The sequence below is a fragment of the Rhinopithecus roxellana genome, chromosome 10, assembly GCF_007565055.1.
Source record: "Rhinopithecus roxellana isolate Shanxi Qingling chromosome 10, ASM756505v1, whole genome shotgun sequence".
Taxonomy (NCBI): domain Eukaryota; kingdom Metazoa; phylum Chordata; class Mammalia; order Primates; family Cercopithecidae; genus Rhinopithecus; species Rhinopithecus roxellana.
In genome coordinates, this window is record NC_044558.1 from 86,385,835 (window position 1) to 86,392,348 (window position 6,514).

Consider the following 6,514-nt stretch of genomic DNA (forward strand, 5'->3'; position numbering starts at 1 on the left):
AGTGACAAAGTCCATACAGGTCAGCCTCCGGAAACACAGAGCAAGGTGGAGAAAAGCGGTGAGTGGATTGGGCAGAAGTTGTGCAAATAGGTATGCAAAAAGTATTCAGCACAATCTGCAAGATACATTAAGTTTTCTTAAAAGAGTCTATAAATAGGCCAGGTGCTGTGGCTCACGCCTGTAATCCCAGCACTTTGGGAGGTCAAGGTGGGTGAGTCACCTGAGGTAAGGAGTTTGAGGCAAACCTGGCCAACATGGTGAAATCCTATCTCCACTAAAAATACAAAAATTAGCCAGGCTTGGTGGCGGGCACCTATAATCCCAGCAACTTGGGAGGCTGAGGTAGGCGAATGGCTGGAACCCAGGGGGCAGAGGTTGCAGTGAGCCAAAATCACACTACTTCACTCCAGCCTGGGCAAAAGAGCAAAACTCTGTCTCAAAAAAAGAAAAAAAAAAAGATATAAATAAAGTATATCATACGTTAACATTAGAGAGAGAGAGAAAGAGAGCTCGAAGGATAGAGGATACACAAGAAATTGTACCAGTGGTTACCTGAAAGTGGGGAACAGTCGCACTGAGGAAGGATGAGAAACGGGAGGGTATGTCGGTCAGGGCCCCAGCAGGACACGAATGGCAGACTCATATTAAGATGATATGAGGAGGGATCATTTACAAAGGGGCCATTTACATAAGTATGGGTGCAGTGGAACACAGGAGACAGTGAAGTAACCCAGGGATAGAATCAATGAAGGCCATTCCTAATCTTCATGGGACAGGGAGAGGGAGTGGTTCCCAGCACCATGCAGGAGAAAGATCAGGTGAGGGCTCCTGGAGAGAAGCAGTAATCTCTAGTTGAAGGATTCAGCTGGTCTGAGGCAACCCTGCAGGAAGAATAAATGCCAGAGAAATAAATGCCCAGAACACATCCTGATCCTTTCCTCTAATCTCCTGCCAGTACCTCCTATTGACTCAGCCCACACAGAAGCCAGGGGGCATGTGAGCCTGGTTGGTGCCATAGAGGTAGAAAGTAGATCTGGGAGCAAGTGGAAAATGTCTAGCATGGAATGTAACTTACTTTAAACTAGTTGCCTTTCATACTGTGTGATTTTTTTTTTCAAACCTACATGTGTGCATTATTATAAAAATAAATGTCAGTTCTATTCCCCATTTTGCACACAGAAGCAAAGCGAAAAGTGTTATCCTCAGAGATGAAGAGGCAAGAACAAATGACTTAGTCCAGGCACAAAGCTTGGGCACAACCGTTTCTTCCCCAGAGGGCCGAGTGTTCTAGGTGACTGATATTGTATTGATCACCAAGACAAGGTTGGAATGTTTACATTGTGTGTTTCTGTCCCAAATGCATCTCTTTTCTGTGATACTTTTCTTCCTGCTCTTCTGAAAACATGACAGGCAAGAATTTAGTTCACCATTATTGGTTTATGTTTATCTCTCTCCCTTCTTTCTCCCTCCTATTTTTTCCTTCTAATTTATTTTTATAACTTACGATTTTGAACTTACAATTGGATGAACTATTGGGGTGGCAACACTTTCACTTTTACCTTGTTTCAGGCATCATTGTTGAGATAATCTGGGTGGGGTGGTGCCATTTTTCAATTTCCTGACAATATCTTCCGTGGAGTGCCTCTCTCTGTCCCCTCTCTTTTGGTTTGTCCTCTGTTGCTATCTGGATTCTGCTCAAGGACAGTCTCAGAGGCACACTACTGTTTCCAGCCTAGCTGTCGCCAGACTTGGGGCACTTGGGTAGAAACTGTCTTTCTTTCTCTGAGCTTCAGTGACACTTCTTTCTCAATAAATTATGCTCTTTCAAACAGATGTTGAGGAATATGACATTTGGAATATATAATAGTACATTGTCACATATACCTTCATCAGATAGTAGCTAAAAGGAGAAAAGGAACTCACTGATGTGGAAAATCAGTGCAAAGGATTTGCATATCCTCCTACCCCGCCCTCCCCACCCAGCTCCACCCAGCCTTTCTTTCCCTTCACTGTGTTTTTTTTTTTTTTTGAGACGAAGTCTCACTCTGCCACCCAGGCTGGAGTGCAATGGTGTGATCTCGGCTCACTGCAACCTCCTCCTCCTCCTGGTTCAAGTGATTCTCCTGCCTCAGCCTCCTGAATAGCTGGGATTACAGGTACCCACCATCATGCCCAGCTAATTTTTTGTTTTTTTGTGGAGACGGGGTTTTGCCATGTTGGCCAGGCTGGTCTTGAACTCCTGACTTCAGATGATACGCCGGCCTTGGCCTCCTAAAGTGTTGGGATTACAGGTGTGAGCCACCGCACCCAGCCTGTTTTCTGAAATTTCAAGATTTGTTTGCAAACCTCTTTCTCCTACTGAAGAATCTTGGAATTAAAACAAAACAAAACACGCTTTTCCCCCTCTTACTTTTACAATAACACTTGTTTATCATGAGAAATGTACAAAATACAAAGAGTTAACAAAAGAGAAAAATATACAAAACATCTAGAAATTGGCACTGTTAATATTTGGGTATATTTCTTTCATATGCTCTTCTTAGGTGGTTTTTAGAAATGTAGTCATGCACTGCAAATGATGTTTCATCCATAATAAACCATATATTCCACAGTGGTCTCCTAAGATTAGAGTGGAGCTGAAAAATTCCTCTCACCTAGTGATGTCGTAGTGATCAAATGTTTTAGCACAAGGCATTGCTCACATGTTTGTGGTGATGTTGGTGTAAACAATATCATTGCCAGTCATATAAAAATATAGTACATACAACTAGATACAGTATATAATACTTGATAATGGTAATAAATGACTATGTTACTGGTTTATATGTTTACTATATTATATTTTATTGTAAAAAAAAAAAAAGTTACCTGTAAAATAGCCTTAGGCAGGTCTTTCAGGAGGTATCCAGAAGAAGGCACTGTCATCATAGGAGATGACAGCTCCATGCATGTCATTGCCCCTGAAGACCTCCCAATGGGATGAGATGTGGAGGTGGGAGACAGCGATGGTGAGGAGCCTGACCCTGTGTAGGCCTAGGCTAATGTGTGTGTTGGCATCTTAGTTTTTAACAAAAAAGGTTTAAAAAGTAGGCCGGGCGCAGTGGCTCACGCCTGTAATCCCAGCACTTTGGGAGGCCAAGGTGGGTGGATCATGAGGTCAGAAATCAAAGCCGTCCTGGCTAACCCAGTGAAACCCTGTCTCTATTAAAAATAAAAAAAATTAGCCGGGCGTGGTGGCACACGCCTGTAATCTCAGCTACTCAGGAGGCTGAGGCAGGAGAATGGCTTGAACTTGGGAGACAGAGGTTGCAGTGAGCCGAGATTGTGCCATTGCACTCCAGCCTGAGCAACAGAGCGAGACTCCATCTCAAAATAAAAAAAAGTTTAAAAAGTAAAATTCAAAAAATTTTAAGCATAAAAAGCTTATAGAATAAGGATATAAAGAAAGTAAATATTTTTGTATAGTGAAATATGTTGTACAGAGGTAAAAGGTATTTGTTTTAAGCTAAATGTTATCACAAGAGTGAAAAAAATTTTAAAAAATTGATAGCTTATAAAGTTAAAAAGTAACAATAAGCTAAAACTAATTTATTATTGAAGAAAAAATAAGCACACTGTGTTTATAAAGTTTTAGTAGCACACACAAATGTCCTAGGCCTTCACGCTCACTCACCACTCGCTGACTCACCCAGAGCAACTCTAGTCCTGCAAGTTCCATACATGGTAAGTATCCTATGCAGGTGTACCGTTTTTATCTTTTATACCATATTTTCTATGTGTAGATGCACAAATACTTACCATTGTGTTCCAATTGCCTATAGTATCCTGTACAATAATATGCCATATGCAGGTTTGTAGCATAGGAGTAATGGGCTGTACTATATATTCTATATGGAGTGGCCTATGCATTTAGGCTTATGTCAGCATACTCTATGACATTCACACAATGATGAAATTACGTAAGGACACATTTCCCAGAATGCATTCCTGTCATTAAGCAATACATGACTAAATACTTATCTTTCAAAATGAAAACAAGCTTTAAATGTTTTTTGACTGTAGAAGTAAAGTATGTCTTTAAACAAATTAGATTGGCAAGATGCAGTGGCTCACGCCTGTAATCCCAGCACTTTGGGAGGCTGAGGCAAGTGGATCGTCTGAGCTCACGAGTTTGAGACCATCCTGGGCAACATGGCGAAACCCCACCATCTTTACAAACAACAACAACAAGAATTAGATATATGAAAAGTAAAAATACCATAATTCCCCTCCTGCTGAAGGCATAATAATTTAGCTTTTGTTATATATAATTCCATATTTTTTCAGATATTTCTATATCTAATGTATAGCTTAGCCTCTCTGCTTATTTTTTAAACAAAACTTGCATCACATTAAGTATATTACTTTTTTTTTTTTTTTTTTTTTTTTTTAATTTTTATTTTTATTTTTTTATTATACTTTAAGTTCTAGGGTACATGTGCATAACGTGCAGGTTTGTTACATATGTATACTTATGCCATGTTGGTGTGCTGCACCCATCAACTCGTCAGCACCCATCAATTCATCATTTATATCATGTATAACTCCCCAATGCAATCCCTCCCTCCTCCCCCCTCCCCCCTCCCCATGATAGACCCCAGTGTGTGATGTTCCCCTTCCCGAGTCCAAGTGATCTCATTGTTCAGTTCCCACCTATGAGTGAGAACATGCGGTGTTTGGTTTTCTCTTCCTGTGATAGTTTGCTAAGAATGATGGTTTCCAGCTGCATCCATGTCCCTACAAAGGACGCAAACTCATCCTTTTTTATGGCTGCATAGTATTCCATGGTGTATATGTGCCACATTTTCTTAATCCAGTCTGTCACAGATGGACATTTGGGTTGATTCCAAGTCTTTGCTATTGTGAATAGTGCCGCAATAAACATACGTGTACATGTGTCTTTGTAGTAGACTAATTTATAATCCTTTGGGTATATACCCAGTAGTGGGATGGCTGGGTCATATGGTACATCTAGTTCTAGATCCTTGAGGAATTGCCATACTGTTTTCCATAATGGTTGAACTAGTTTACAATCCCACCAACAGTGTAAAAGTGTTCCTATTTCTCCACATCCTCTCCAACACCTGTTGTTTCCTGACTTCTTAATGATTGCCATTCTAACTGGTGTGAGATGGTATCTCATTGTGGTTTTGATTTGCATTTCTCTGATGGCCAGTGATGATGAGCATTTTTTCATGTGTCTGTTGGCTGTATGAATATCTTCTTTTGAGAAATGTCTGTTCATATCCTTTCCCCACTTTTTGATGGGGTTGTTTGTTTTTTTCTCGTATATTTGTTTGAGTTCTTTGTAGATTCTGGATATTAGCCCTTTGTCAGATGAGTAGGTTGCAAAAATTTTCTCCCATTCTGTAGGTTGCCTGTTCACTCTGATGATAGTTTCTTTTGCTGTGCAAAAGCTCTTTAGTTTAATTAGATCCCATTTGTCAATTTTGGCTTTTGCTGCCGTTGCTTTTGGTGTTTTAGACATGAAGTCCTTGCCCATGCCTATGTCCTGAATGGTACTACCTAGATTTTCTTCTAGGGTTTTTATGGTATTAGGTCTAACATTTAAGTCTCTAATCCATCTTGAATTAATCTTCGTATAAGGGGTAAGGAAAGGATCCAGTTTCAGCTTTCTACTTATGGCTAGCCAATTTTCCCAGCACCATTTATTAAATAGGGAATCCTTTCCCCATTTCTTGTTTCTCTCAAGTTTGTCAAAGATCAGATGGCTGTAGATGTGCGGTATTATTTCTGAGGACTCTGTTCTGTTCCATTGGTCTATATCTCTGTTTTGGTACCAGTACCATGCTGTTTTGGTTACTGTAGCCTTGTAGTATAGTTTGAAGTCAGGTAGCGTGACGCCTCCAGCTTTGTCCTTTTGACTTAGGATTGTCTTGGCAATGCGGGCTCTTTTTTGGTTCCATATGAACTTTAAAGCAGTTTTTTCCAATTCTGTGAAGAAACTCATTGGTAGCTTGATGGGGATGGCATTGAATCTATAAATAACCTTGGGGAGTATGGCCATTTTCACGATATTGATTCTTCCTATCCATGAGCATGGTATGTTCTTCCATTTGTTTGTGTCCTCTTTGATTTCACTGAGCAGTGGTTTGTAGTTCTCCTTGAAGAGGTCCTTTACATCCCTTGTAAGCTGGATTCCTAGGTATTTTATTCTCTTTGAAGCAATTGTGAATGGAAGTTCATTCCTGATTTGGCTCTCTGCTTGTCTGTTGCTGGTGTATAAGAATGCTTGTGATTTTTGCACATTAATTTTGTATCCTGAGACTTTGCTGAAGTTGCTTATCAGCTTAAGGAGATTTTGGGCTGAGACGATGGGGTTTTCTAAATATACAATCATGTCATCTGCAAACAGGGACAATTTGACTTCTTCTTTTCCTAACTGGATACCCTTGATTTCTTTCTCTTGCCTGATTGCCCTAGCCAGAACTTCCAACACTATGTTGAATAGGAG